Source organism: Buteo buteo, chromosome 8 (genome assembly GCF_964188355.1).
Source record: "Buteo buteo chromosome 8, bButBut1.hap1.1, whole genome shotgun sequence".
NCBI lineage: Eukaryota > Metazoa > Chordata > Aves > Accipitriformes > Accipitridae > Buteo > Buteo buteo.
In genome coordinates, this window is record NC_134178.1 from 34468026 (window position 1) to 34484161 (window position 16136).

A 16136-nucleotide genomic window follows, 5' to 3' on the forward strand; every position below is an offset into this window, starting at 1 on the left:
AAAAAGGTCTCACAACAAACACGTGACATTTGCGAACAAAGCTGAGAAGACATGAACTATGAAGTATTAACAAAAGCCACCCATTCAGATTGTAATAATTTATTGCATTATTTGAATAATTATTTGTAAGCAGTGTTCTATAATGAATTATGAGCTTTCCTCAGGGTAAACCAGACTAAAACAGCTGTTAAAAAAAAAAATAACCAAGTCACAGTTCCAATTAAGCCCAGCAAACAAACATTTTCTTGGCTACAGATGCTAGAGCTGCTAGGAGGTTTAAATAACACTAATACTTATTTTCCACACCAAGTTTTGATTCTTTTCACTGCATATGCCTTGGTAGCTAAGTCTTTAAAATAGAGTTTTAAAACAGACCTCCCACATTTAAAAGCATTAATTATTATTTATGCCAAAGTTTGTCTCTCTTTATCAATTCAGCCAAATTCAAGTAAAACCAATTTCTTTTTGCGTTAGCACTATGTGTTTTTAGATGAAATGCGTAACACTTATTAGTTGCTTTTTAACATACCTTGCATTAGGTGAAATGCCTCTATTGCAAGTTTTGTTAGTTGGTATTACCGACAGGGCAATATATTATGTGGCAGCAGTGGCCTGCGAGCCAAATTCGTCCCCTGGTCACTGGGCTCAGTTCCTGCAGACTGCCAGCCCCAGCATGGGGCCATCGAGCCTGATCCAGCAGCTTCTGTCCAGGTTCAGACGGAGTGTCCCATGCTGGGACGAGTAGCCTCTTCAGGCTTCACCCCCACGGTTTCCATATGTTTTCAAATAAATCTCCCTGTCCTGTATTTTATAAATTACTCTCTCAAGACGTGCAAAGCAAGTAAAGGCCAGACTTTCAGTTCTCTTTGGGGGCTGTATCTAGGTATTTATACATATCTGTACAGAGATATATGTATAGGTATGACAGAGAGAAAACATGTATCAAAGACAAAAAGAGGGGGGAAAAGAGAGGTTTTCTTTTAAGGCATTTAAAGGACTTATTTGAACCAGAAGACCCTACCCAAAGCCCTCAGGCATGTTGGAAGTTCAGTCCTGTGAACGTAGTAATTTATGCAAATTTCTAAATTATAGGGAAGGAGCATGACAGTTGCAAACCATTTCAATATATTGCTAATTGAAGCATTTTTCATGCACATAGCTATAGTGAAACTGTGATCACAAGGACTCTGTAAAATACAAACCAAAAAGCAATAAAAACAAAGCCTTCAGGTTATCGTAATTCTTCTGTAACAAGACACGTGTGGGCAGCTGGTGATACTTTTTGTAGCCGATAACAAATATTTATTTTTTAAAAAGCCTTGATGTACAAACGTTCCATTAAGTTTCTCTGCAATTACCCAGGACACATAAAGCTGGCAGAACTGGACCCTGAATAATGAGAGTTGTAAAAACACCAGTGTTTTTACAATGTAGCTATCTACATTTTAGAATGTAGCTATCTACCTTCTAACCTAAGTTTCAGCTGGACCAAATTACATCTCCAAATACAAATAATTATTGCAAGTATTTGTGCTGGGGAAGGTCAGCTGCTGCTTTTTTGTTTTTTTTGGGTTTTTTTTGTAAGACACTATTTTTAGTGTCTTGCTAATAAAATCTCTTTAACTACATATTTGTTTATTAAATTGATCACTTGAAAGTTGGACTCCATCTATTAGTAAAATCACACGGCCAATTGCTTTGGTTTTCTAACTGGATAACATACACTTAAATTAGTATCACACAAATGTTACATACTTCATTGAAAATGTTTACAAGTTCATGTTGATGTTAGTTATAGAGGCTAGCCAACTGGAATCTAAAAGAATACCACTTGACTAATACTATTAGCACACCAACTGTCTTGTATTTTGAATTACAATATAATCCAAAATGGTTTTGAATGAATGGCAGAGCTAAAGACCTTCACCAGGTAAACTGGCTAAACAATTGATTCATTCCTAATTTTGCAAATTTCATAATATGATTTGTAAGTTGTTTCACAAATACAAAAAGAAATTTATTCACTGATTTATTGTACTGCTTTCCCTAACTGTAGAGCGATGTGTTGCTATTTAAGAGGAATCAAAAAGCTACATGTTCTTGTCTGTCCAAGAATTTCTTGTTGTTTGAAATGCTTGGCTGGTTCCCATCAGATCAATGGGAACTTTGCAACTGGTTTCAGAGACAGCACAAGCAACCAGCTTTAGAGAAGGTGAAAGCAAGCTTTGCTGATGAGGAAAGCATTCCTCCTCATTCAGGCCACTGCCGTTTTCAGCTGACAGACTCCAGCATGCCATCATCTGTCTCTGTCATGGGTTCCACTGACTCCTACTGAGAGCCAGCAACGAGCATCAATCCTCAGCCAAACAGCCTGCCAGCTATGTGAGATGGGAAAGCTGGCCTTCTCTACCCACCCGCTCTCTCTTACCAAGACAGGAACACAGGGGACAAGGATAAAAAACACTCGCCTGTGCAAAGGTCTGCAGGTCCCTCACAGCACGAGAAGGTGAAGTAAAAAGTTATGTCAACAACAACAAAGAAAAGATGAACGCTTTGATGTTATGAATAGCTGCTGATGCAGAAGGTGAGGCATGCTGCACGCACCGCAACCCCTCCGGCCTTCTCTACACACGTCCCCGCTCCTCAGGGAAAAGCAGCCACAGAGCCACTGGTCATTTTTACTACTTTCTCTTCAGTTGAACTCCTCCAGAATGAAAAAGTCTTAATTTTTTAGGAAACATTTTATTAGAAGTTATGAAAGCCTTGCAAGTGTGCTCTTGATGACTCTTCGATGGGATGCTAAAAAATGTTTTATACCTCTATCAATAGTTGTCTTCATAAACTGGTTTGTTTTTTTCCAATCTCTATACAAAATCGCAATCATCAAACCTCTTCATATTTTCAACTTGACATGAAGGAAACTCCTCATGGGACCCAGCATGAAAGATTCCACTTACATCCAAGAGTCTCCAGTATGCAACAGACAAGTTTGTCTGACTCCAAACTTCTTCATAATTACTACAGGAAGGAAAGAATAATGTATTTTCTTTAAACAGAAAACTCCTCAGATTACTGCAGGACATGACTGTTATCCAAAAACAGTAAGTGTTTCTAAATTGGTTGCAGAGACAGCACACAACATTGTATTTATTCCTTGGTTTGTTTTTAAATCAACCTTTGGATACAGCCAGATTTTCAACTCATGGAAGCAGTCCACAGAAAGTCAACAAAACACATCATCAAGCACCACAAAACAAGTTGCAATGCCCCAAATCAGATTTACAATCTGTAATAAAAGACCAAAAGCCACAACCATATCAAAACACCTCATCTCTAAGATGTCAAGAGCATTTCCAAAGTCCTAGTTCACAGCAATAGCAAAGACTTTTTTTCAGAGTCTCCCAGATAATCCTACAAAAATCAGACATATCCCACAGTACAATGAATGCATAATTCACATGTGTTTGGGCAGAGGGGTTGTGGAATCTGACAGACTTGACCATATCAGTCCAGGGAAAAAATCCCCTTCCTGCCCTCAAACCTAGCAAAAAGATTAACGTAGAAGGCAGAAGCAGAACATGGTATCCAAGGTACCCATGAAAAGTCAACTTGGAGGAGCATCAGTATCCTCAAGCTACATCTGATGGCTAGCTGTGGCCAATCTAATGCTTCAGAGGAAAATGAAAGATGCAACAACTCAAAAGTCAAATTACTACATTACAGTGGAAAAAAGTCCTTCCAAATAGTGGAAATTTTAAAGCCATGGTAGGAAAATAATATAGACTACAAATAGACAATAATTTATGAAAAATCACTGAACCAGTATGCTTTTTATTCTGCTATCTTTCTGAGAGAATTATAACCTGGGACTTTTTTCTTTGGTAGAGAGAAACTACTCACACCACCACATATGTACTCATGAATGCAACAGAATATACTGCTTTCATGAGTAATATATTAGAATATTTCCTGCCATACCAAAGAAGAAAATACCTGTAAATCAGATGATTGTTTCAACCTGGTGGATGTGCAATTTATGGATGCACATTGGGGGATCTGATGCTAACATGCAAGTGTGAGGTAACAGCTTGACTGCTATGATTGCAAGATAGACAAGGAAGCTTCCCAACAGATGGGATAATCCCTAATTATAAGAGAATTTGGGATAGATGGTATGCCTGGGTTTTAAGGCACTAATTTAAACACACTGGCCCTGGAAAGTAATTATTGCACAGAAAAACAGTGTACTCCATTCCAAAGAAGCCCTTAATCCATGTTTAAATAAGCTCTATACTAAACAGACTTGTGCCTGAACACCTGCTTTTACCACAGGATTTGGGGGGTTTGTGTGTTTTTCAATTAAAAGACTAATATTTAACTTCTGGGCGGAACAGCGGAGTCTACTTGTTCAGGCAACAGATTAAGAATTAAAAGGTTAGGTTGTTATCATGCTGCGGATACGAATCAGAAGTAAAACTAGAAATCCAACTGACTGAGAATGAACGCGATCCGCATTACGATCACATTTCAGATTCGCTGTGGATTAGAATGGATCAGGAGCGCGGCTGCAGTGTGGGGGCAAACGAGGATTAACTCCTCCTCAGCCCCAAAACCTTTGCTACCCTCTTCGTCCAGCCCTCTCGGGGATTCATCAGCTCGTCCCCTCCTCTTGCCGTTAGCCCGTGGCTACTGAGGGCAGAGACCGGGAGGACGCAGGACTTGCCCTGCCCCAGCCCCGCTGCTCTTTGCCTACAACACGGCACGAAGGAGCTGCTCCCAAAGGGTGCGGATGGTAAACCGCACCTCCGAACCATGCTTACTAAGGGAAACTATACGTACACGTGACCACGGGCAAGCGCTTTATCTCACGTCCCTCTAAGTACTCTGCAGAGCGGGGCTGAGTCCACCGGGCAGGCTCTTTGAATTGCTGTACCAGGAAAAAATAGAGTCCACTGAGTTCAGGACAAGATGCAGCCCTTTGAAGTCTGTTTCCATCATTTCTGAGACACTGCTAGGTACATACTCAGAGCTCTTGAAAATTCAGTGATGTAAAGAAACATCAAGAAAATATTCTTGAAATACTGGCCAGGAGAGAATCAGAGACACCATTTACACACTGCCTTCCTCTGAGGGGAAGCCTCTTGAGAAAACAACAATTTTTTTCTAGACTGCAACTTCATTTCAACAGTGCTCACTGAAACACAGGAGATGTGTCCCCATTTACTGTAGTTCAGATCAGCTCTAAATCTCTCAGTGCAACACACTCATTATTACACTTCTATTAGCATTATTTGCAGACCAGTTCCATGCAAGACCTACCATATACCCAAACACAGACTTCAAACAGTCACCATGTTTTTCCCCTTAAACTTGAATACCTTTTAGCAGTTAGGCACAGAGCAAACTTGCATAGAGATACTCATCTTCCTTTAAAGACACCATTAAATCATACTCCTGTCTGAACTCAAATCAATATCCTTCCCTTTCTCATAAAAGTCTCTTGCTTTTTAACTTTTTTTTTTTTTTAAAAAAAAAAGAATACTCACTGTAGCATTTAGGTTTCAGTGAAACAACTGCATAGGTATACTTTACTTACCATGGTACATTTTTCCCTCCATTCTTCTCTCTCCTCCTGTTCTTTCTTGTTCTGACCCTTTTAAAAAAAAGTCTTTAGCTTGCTTTCTTCCACCATCTGCTGTGGTTAGTGTGGGTAGAGAAAGATACAGAAGCTGATCCCCCTTTTACTGCTAATTTCACTGCCAGTTCATCCCCTCACACAGTGTGAGAAACAAGACCATCATTGCTTATTAAATGTCACGCACAAGTAGCAATTATATGTCTTTCGAATTCCATCCCCTGTGTTAACAAATACATATTTGTACGGCCTCGAGGTGAAAGCTCTGAACACCGCATCTTCACAGTCAGAGAAGTCAGAGACATTGTACACTGTCTAAAAATGGCAGCTTAATGAATGGTCTATTAATTTATGAAACAGAAGGTTCATTAGCTGAGGTTAACTGAGATTTCTGAACAACTTCTTCTTCTTCTGCTAATATGTCCTGCTTCCTACCCAACTCCCATTATTTTTTTTCAGGATGAACACCAGTTTTACAGCTGGAACAGCGATCTCATGTTCATGGTTAATAAAACTTGACTTCACTTCAAGTCACAATCCCTCGGCCCTGCTTCAATTTTCCATATTATTCTTTTGGGAGCAAAACCTGGAAATTCCTAGAACAGATTTGAAGAGCAGCTTGTTAAAATAGCTGCCCCTACCTGCCATCTCAGTATTAGGATTGCATTACCAAAATACATCTAATCCTGTTAGATCTTCAGAGAATTCAAGTTGTTTTGTAATCTGAAGAAGGACATTACAGCAGCCGGAAACAGCCCTGTTAAACTGGAACTACATACTATTGGATAATTTGCTTGTATTTCTTTGTATAATAATAATGACTACATTATGCCACTAATTATGAAAGCAAGGGAGCAATTCTTATTTACTGTATCCTACAGCCTCCTACTATTAATGCGACATCAAAAAAAATGCTTCAGAATACATTTATAAATAAAACAATTCTATACGTGCATACCTAAATCTTAGAATTAACTCTTACAGAGATTAAGGGACTGTTCAGGTTAGGTCAAATCCTGTATGAGTGAACTCTGTATAAGGTTGCAAAACATCAAAGAATATGTTTAATATTTGACTTTAATATGTTTGCCAAACTTTATGTCTTCTTACTTCATCTGGGTAACAGATGACCATTTCAACATATTTTACTGCTTTATAATAAATCACCGTAGAGATGTTCTTTTTTTTCCTAACAGAATGACAGACAATTTTTTTCTTCCTTAAACAACAATTTTGTGCCCCATTCTCATTATATAGCGGGGGGAACAAAACCAGATGCATTCTTAGAGGTAAGTACGCTGTTGCTGGAGGGATTTTGGTCACTTGTTTAGTGGCTTTTTTTAGAGCTAAGAGCTGGGTACTTCTAAGTAAGTTATTCTGTTATTCTCCTTCCATTAAAAAATCTCTGCCAAAATGAAGAGAAGAGAGTCTATGTATTTTTTACCTAGAACTAATTGTTGTGAAAAATGGTTCCTCCAAATTGGAGGACAAATGAATCCTTCCTAGGATTTTGAACACCTGATGACCACCTTACTCCTACACATAAGCTGACCAGTACCACCCAGGCTGAACACAGTAAATGACTACTTTCATTAGGCTTCATGCTATTCACACGCTCAATTTACTAGAATTGTAAAGGCAGTGTGACTTAAGTGAATCCTTAAATATTCTGCTAAAAGCATATGAACTCAGGTATCAGACATTTCCTCTAACAATGCATGTCATTTTGGTTGAAAATTTTGAAGCAATCGTTCTATGAAACCTTGGTATGTTTTTACAGCACAAAGAGTGGCCTGGATAGGGTTATGAACAAACTGTATATTTTTAAAGCCCACAACTCTTTTCTGTCACTTAATCACCATTGTTAATAAAAAAACATTATTTAAAAAATAACTACAAAAGAAGTATCATGGGATAAGGTACAACTCAAAAAAGCGTACAGATTGGAAATACCAATAGCAAATAAAAATACATTACTTCAACCATGCCGTTGAAGAGAACTGTCCTGTATCACTTCTGCAGTTATTCACGCTTGGCACAGTGTCAGCTTTTACCATATGGCTTTTTCTTCCCTTGTTGAAAGTGAATCTTTCTGTCAAAGAGCAGCTGTTCTAAATTATCACATCAAATTTTAACCTCACAGTAGACAACCACTGAACCCACAGATTCATGACAGTGAATCCTTGACCTATGAAGGATTTGTCATTGTTTAGGTCTATTTCTGCCTTAGCACAATAGATACACCGATTGCCAGGGTATCCGAGGCAGGCAGGTACTTAAAGCTGAAGCTACAAACAAATTCTAGGCAATGAGCTTCTCATCTTCTCTCCCTAATAAGATTGTGTGAAGTCCAAGTTATTACATTCCCGTTGTGCTATCAAGAATAAAGCTGCCATTTCACATGCAAAGAAAATAAGACATTACAAACACAACCCTTGTTATTTAGTTTGTGATCCAAAGAAACAGCCAATTCTGATACTTCTCCTGCAGTCTAAGTGGTTCAATAAAGTCTGATATCAATTACCGGCTATTTAGATGTCTGCCAACAGCATGTTTTGACAATATCTTGTGCTTCACACTGAGGAGCAGCAGACATATAGAAGATTCTTGTCATCTTGTACTCATCTTTCAAGATGGTTCTTGCTTTAAGAGCATTTTTGTTGAACATTATCAAACTTACAGCTCTCGCTACAATTGCTCTCTATTAAAGTCTAGTACCAGCTGTCAGTTGTAATGCAAACCCCTGTTAGCCTTTATAAGTTCCACTCTGGAACTAATAAGGGATTGGCAAATAGCTCTATACACAGACACAAGTGGCAGAGAAACCGATGGAAAAAGCGTGTGTTCAATGAATTCACACTGACAATACGATCTTTGTGCAACTTGGAGCTAAGCTGATATTGAAAGTCACCAAAGACAGTACAAGGAAAACACGCTCAGGATAATACTATTAATTTAGTTTTTAATCTTTTGAAAGCCTCCAAAGAAGCAAAGTCATTAAAATGAAAAGGTTAAGGAAATGCCAGCAAGATCCCTTAGGATTCTCTGTGATAGACATCCATGAGATATTTGCAGTAAAATCCTGCACAAAAATTCAACAGTAGTGGTTTTGAACATGTAAGTGTCAGAGAACTAAGGTGAGAATTTCTATGTTAAAAAGAGGAAGCAAATGTCTCACACATACTTGTTAAACTGTAGAGCATCTGGGTCAATACCCAGTATATTCCACTATTTTGGGGGGGAGGTCGGCAGGAGGGGGGATATCGTGGGTTTTTTTGTTGGGGTTTGGGTGGTGGGGGTTGTGTCTTTTTGTTGCTTGAAAAACAGGTGAGGGGGACAAGGAAGAAATTGTCAAAATACATATGAAGTGGCATAGCAAGCACCACCTCTAAACTGGTAAGGTATCTGGATTGAACAAACATACAGTTCGAAAAAAGTATTAAGTTGCATTTTGTGAGTCATTAACACTTCTGCAAATATTTCATTCTCTGAGTGAACCTCTCCATTTCCCAAACAGTTTCAAAACCAAAAAATTCAATTCTAAGTTACCTAATCATATATCGACACTGCAGTACTGAACAACTTGGAGAGATGTATTAGTAAGCTTTTTTAAAGAACACTAAAACTAGATTCCTGATCATTGCACATTAAAAAATGAATAGAAGTATTTATAAGCATGTTTCTGTTTAAATATTTCTATCACAATCTCCAGTAAATTTAGTAAAGATTCTTCTCAACTAACTACAAGAAACAACACATTTCTAATTTGAAAATATGTATAGTGTTATATTGAAAAAAATGTCTTTTCTAGTAATTTCAGAATGTTTCTTTTTAATTTTTGTTTCTTTAGGACATGTGACAAACATGCTCACAAACCATAAGATTGTGCCCAAGAAATTTTGCCTTAAAATCTTGCATTTTGAATCTACTGCTCATGACGTACAAATTGGAGAATATTTTCCAAATTTGTAGCAGTCAGAAAACGTTAATAAAAAGTTGGCTGTGATCTTTCTGAAGTATTCAGTGGAACATAATTCTTCCCCTAAGCAAAATCATCCGGATATCTCTGACATAACTTTCATAAGAGTTAAATAAATTCTAAGCAGAAAGGTAAATCCTTCATTGTGTGCTCTGTTTATCTACTTATAGAATATAAAGTGGATAAAAACAATGAATATTTTACAAATAAAGTGATTCATAATTTATAGCTGCTGTCATTTTAGCTTACTAGCTTGAAAGATTAAAAGTACCTTTTAAAAAGCACGTCTCTTGCTTTTTAAAATCAAAACAATACTTCAAACCGAAGGAAAAAAAATACACCTCAAACCTCTGCTTTAAAAAATGTGAATCCTTAGCTTTTTCAGATTTGATGTAAAAGAAAACTCTCTTAATAGTTCCATTATTATATGATATGGTCTTCATATGATCAGTTCCGACATTTTATTAAACATACTTGTTCCTATACAGAGCCTAAGAGTTAAAACCACCCACTTTTGTAGTGTAAGCAACATATCCGAGCCACTTGGCTATTTCCAAGGGAAAATGTTATTGTCTTTGCAGTTGCAGCAAGCGCATATGCCTTCCGTCTGTTTTCACTTGCACAAAGTTGAATAGTTCCTCATAGTACCTTCTTCTCTTTATGTGTAAAGTTACCTTTTATCTACTGATATAAGCAACTAAAAAGTATATTTACTTATGCAGAGACAAAATGGTTATTTCAAGCATAGGGGAAAAAAGAAATCTAGAGAAATGTTTTTCATCCTTAGTATTAATGATGGTTTACATATTTTTATCTCAAGTACAGCATTCATTCTACCGAAAGAATTAAGCAATGTATGCACTGGTTCAGATTTAGCAGCCACAGATGGCATTCCTTTCATATCTCCATAAACTCAGAGAGAGAAATATGATTTAGGATATGCTCACTATACAACTTGAAGCACTGAATAATTTAGTGTTAGGGGAAATTCTGTGAAGTCATTTTTGCAATAACCAGGCACAGTGGGTAAACTTCACCTCTCCCCCTTACTCCCTTTTCTCCCATTCAATCCACCTGATTAATAGCTAAAAATTACATACATAAGGAAGGACTGTTGGATTACATTCTTTTTTTTTCTTCTGACTTTGTTATAGAAAATGTGTCAGTCACTTGTGGTTAAAACTTGCAATTTTATTATATACTATTACAAAGGAAATTTAAAATTCAGACTTACTCAATTCCAGCAACTAAAATTTAGAACTATACCTTGAAAAGATAGCATGCAGAAAATGTAATTCTGTGCTTTTCGAGTCATTCTGTTCAGGCTCACCAATTTAATTTTCCATTTGATAACTGGAGCCACAAAGCTTGTTTTTGGTCTAAAGGGTCACCTGTTGGAAGCATTCAGAAGAACATTCAAGCTCACTCGTACTCCCACACAGATAAAAAATTGCCCGCTGCATGTTTGCTAATTAAGTATATCATCATGAAAAATATTGTTCTCCATGTCCAGCTAGTCCTTCTGAAGTGCATGAAATAAACCAACAACAGAATAGACACATTCAGGATGGAAAAGATTTATTAGTTCAAGCCTGCCACTGCAGGATTTCCTTTATCATCTAGTTACTGCATTTTTAAAAAACAGCTCCTGAAATAAGGCTTCTATTATTTCTCCGAGGAGACTTCTAGATCATTACAGAGCTAAAGACATTTTTTCTAACATTTATCCTACATTTTCCCATTTATTTTGATACTATTACCAAACTAACCAATCTTTGCATCATGAGATCTATTTCCTCTCTGTAGCTTTCAAAACAAAACTGAGCCTAGCTTCTCCACATACAAATCACTCACTGGGCAGGTGATGTGAATGCTCCTTTTATTGATCTTTGGGCTGTTCCAAACACTATGCCACTGTATAATCTCCTGGTGTACTTGCAACTTAAACAGCACACGCAAGTCTTATTGCCCTTTTCATAAAAATCACATTGTTTACTCTAACTATGTTACAGAGACAGTCAAAAAGGATGAGTTCAGGTATGGAGCAATTAGCCTGCCCTCCAAACAAGAAGGCACTAGCAGAGAGGGAGTGTTGGGAAAATAGGTATTAGAGATGAGATATTAGACATGAAAGAGACCTTGAAAATTGTTAATACAGAAGCTGAAAAGGGGGCAGTTACTATTTTCTCACTATATTAGGACATGGAAAACCTTATCCAACTGACTTAAAACAGAAGGCTTAAACACAGCAAGAAGATATGTTTTCTACACAAGATATTGCATTAATTGCCATAAAAAAAACTTACAGAGACTAAAAATATGAGTCAAAAAATAGATTAACAGGTGACAGGTCACTGATTCATATATAACATAGTCTTTCTTATAAGATTTTCCTGGTTTCAGCTGGGATAGAGTTAATTGTCTTCCTAGTAGCTGGTATGGTGCTATGTTTTGAGTTAGGTATGAGAAGAATGTTGATAACACACTGATGTTTTCAGTTGTTGCTCAGTAGGGTTTAGACTAAAGTCAAGGATTTTTCAGCTTCTGATGCCCAGCCAGCGAGAAAGCTGGAGGGGCACAAGAAGTTGGGAGGGGACACAGCCAGGGCACCTGACCCAAACTGGCCAACGGTGTATTCCATACCATGGGACATCACATTTAGTATAGGAACTGGGAGGAGTGGGGGCAGGGGATCGCCGCTCGGGGACTAACTGGGTGTCGATCGGTGGGTGGTGAGCAATTGCCCTGCGCATCATTTGTACATTCCAATCCTTTTATTATTGCTCTTGCCATTTTATTAGTGTTATCATTATCATTATTAGTTTCTTCTTTTCTGTTCTATTAAACCGTTCTTATCTCAACACACAAGTTTTACTTCTTTCCCAATCTTCTCCCACGTTCCACTGGGTGGGCAGAAGCGAGTGAGAGGCTGCGTGGTGCTTAGTTGCTGGCTGGGGTTAAACCATGACAAAATATATCTTAAGTCTTAGAAAGTGAACAGTAGATTTGCAGAAGCTGGAAGGTATATGCAGTAAAGCAGCACTTTATACAGTTTCTTATACTTTTCCTTTAGGAATCAGCTGTTAGCCCCTGTCAGAGAAAGAATACTAAGGCAGACAAACCTCTGATATGATTTACTATGGCCGTTTGATGGGAAACAAATGGAAAAGATGATTTATCCTTGTTGACTGGGGAATAGAGTGGAGACTATCAGAAAGCATTAGATTTAGTATGCAGTTCCAGCCAGTTGTTTTTTTTCCCTAATTAAAAAAAATTAAAACAGACTAATTCTAAGAGAGAAGATGCTATAAAGACGTAGTTTGGCCAAAACGGCATGAAGACATAATTTAGAAAAGACATTGTGAGGAATAAGTCTTATTCAACCATGAAGTATTACAATAAGATTAAATAGACAGGATCACTATGATGCAAGTGCTAACAAAGCTGTAATAACAGTCTACAGTGGATGACATATACCATATTTAGTTAACTAACATGTGTATTAGCTCAGGGGAAAAAAAGGTATGAAAGAGTGGCTTTTCCAACATGCTCCCTGACACATCTTACTTTGCCTTATACAAATCTAATCCCTCCAAAATACTGACCAAGTGCAAAAGTCCTTGCTAAAGGAGGTCTTAAATCTTAAGCTGTTAACCTAAAGTATACCATGAAGACCACAATTCCTCAAGGTGACGTATACAACTCGCTTTTGAGAAATCACTTCTCCACACACACACAACAATGAGGACAAGGATGGTCACAGCAAAATTGGTCCTGATTCTTTAACTGACTGACAGGTAGGTACCGTACTGCTGTACGTGTAAAATGCTTATCAGTTGGTAGGACCCAGAGCAGAACAATAATCTTTCCAACAAGAACCAATATGCTGAGTAAAGCCAATAGTCTAACCTTGGCTTTTCAGAACTTAGATACAAATATATTAGAAAAACACGTACGTTTTTATACGTACATGTACACCAATAACAAAAAATAGCTTAAGCCTTACGTTGACTTTTCCTGGTTATGCAGAGAAAGGGAAGCAGTTGTGGAAAATGGTACCATTTGTGTTATTTGAGGGAATAACTGTGCCTTAATATTTTTCCAAGTACCAAGAAAAGTTGTTCTGAATGAAATTTAAATAGGTTGATCATGTAACGTGAAGGTCCTTCCTTTTAATCATCAGCAATAATATCCTGTTAATGCAAAATGACACTGTTTCCAAAAACAGCATTATGGAAACAAACAAACAAAATCAGAAACAGTCTGAATGTAGGATCAAGCAGTGACAGACACTAAGTTGCTGAATGTTTTCAGCTACTGGGAAGACAATAATTTCTATTACTTATTACTCTTTCAAACTTCAACTGAAACATTTTTTTCTTCCTAAATTATGCTTTCATTCCAGCCCATGCCTGTAACACCATTTTGGATCTTCTTCAGACTCCACAATCCTGACCCTACTGCCCTTTTGTTGACAAAAAAAAAACAACAACCAAAAAACCCTTAAAACCCAACACCCTAAAAGAAGGAGCAAGAGAAGGAGAGAAAAATAAGAAAGGAAAGGTGCAGGAGCAGCCTTAAGCCTGAGGTCAAAACTGAACTCTTTTTCCAAGCTTTCCAACTCCTGCTGAGTTACCGATGCCAACAAATGGGAGGTTTTGAATTACTGACAGCTTTTAGAGTGCCACTTCCATCACACCACACTGAAAATATTTGATAAATATGACTTCCAAAAAAAGTTAGTAGAACATTATATGTTAAATCAGAATAAACCAGAAGAACCTGTCGTTATTGTTAATGGTTTAATCATATATCACTCCCTTGATCAACAGTTGGTGAGGAAGTCAAGAAAGAAAAAAAAGGGGGGTTGGGGGGGAAGAAGGAAAAAGACAGTAGTCCTGAGGTCTGATTTTATGCCTTCCAAATCATGTATGATATACTCACACATGGATGTGAACTCACTCCTAATCTCTGCAGAACTCAGTAGGAGCTGCCTTGCCTACCCCAAGCATTTGAGAACCCGTTTTTAATAGAACCAAATTGTTTTATTTTACTTTATTTAGCTCAGCTTTTGCTCAGTTGTAGTCTGACACTTTCTGAAGTGATTGTTCTTTTGTGCTCATGTGTTAATTGAAATTCTAAACCAACAGCTATATACATATAGCTATATGACTATATACAGTGGTTAGAGTACCACTAACATTTTAGCATTTTTAAGTGTAGCTATAGGAGGCCCTTGATAAAGCATTTCTGAATAATAAAACATCCTCTCCTGGATTCAGCTCTTAACAGAAGAGTTTAACTTGGTTTTCTTAATATGGGTATCTAACTGCAGAAAAGCATACTCAAAAGACTCAGCTCCCCAGTTTGACGGCAAGACCAATTTAAAATCTACTTAAAAGCAAAACCAAACAAAACACACTCTTACTCCTTTCCTCCCACACCTCCCTGGCATTTTCTGAGAAAAAGTCACCTTAATTAGAGCAACAGTTTTCACAACTACCTGGCTATGGTTTTGTGGGCTCTGGTTTGGTGGGCTCCTAGTAGCTCTCCAGGACTTACTTGTTTGCCATAAAGGTTGCTGTAGGACTGTTGAAAAAGGAATAGGTGCTCTCTTAACCAGGTTCAGAATACTTTAAATTTCTGTTCTTATGGCTGCATCCATACGTGCATGTACACAAACACACACCCCACAGTAAATATCTCAGCTACTACTCCTTCCATCCATGGTATTTCTAGATATTACTGTTTAACTTTTACTTATTTATTTAATGGAAGACCCTTTGCCACAGCCAGCATAAGGCACTCTATGAAAAGAGGTTTAAGATTCAATTAACACAAAACTTCAAAATGTACTTTTATAAAAAGCAAAATGTAAAACACCATCATTTTGGTTGATATTAAAATTAGGTGAATATAATATGCATTTCTCTAATGTTTAAAAGACCAATTCTGGAAAAACTCAAAATCCCTCGTGTAGTCTTGTTCTTGGGAGCATTCACATAACCACAGTTTGCAGAAACCAAAAGTTTGGAGAAAATTATTTTGAGTTAAATACAAGAGTATTCATGAAAATGCAATTTTGAAGTTCAAATATTAATTTTCCAAATGTATCTGCATTTAGATACTATGCTACCCGAAACAATGCTAACTTTTTTTTTCTGACCAATCCCAATTAATCAACACAGCTCAGTAGCAAAAATTATACAACAAGCCACAAAGTTAAAAAAAACCCACACAAAAAAAAATCAAATATTTTGACACAAACAATGCATTTGAGAAAACTATAATCTACTGAAAGGAAGTCCAAGAGTGGTAAGAGAGGCTAGATTTGCTACACACTGTATTAACTAAAAATCAGTTGTTGACACTTATCAAATTTTTTTTTTTAGGAAATTACATTATTTACACAAATTAAATAAACCCCATTTTCATGGCGATTTTATGAATTAATTTATTTCTCTCAAGAACTTGGGGAAAATTAACACAACCCAATACAAAGAGTAGGGACATAATGTGAAG

At 37.2% G+C, this 16136-nt stretch overlaps 1 protein-coding gene across 5 annotated transcripts in view; it reads right to left on the reverse strand.

Moving 5' to 3' along the window:
* EPHA3 (EPH receptor A3) overlaps positions 1–16136 on the reverse strand; it is a 338330-nt gene that overhangs the window by 243737 nt on the left and 78457 nt on the right. The window lies entirely within an intron of this gene.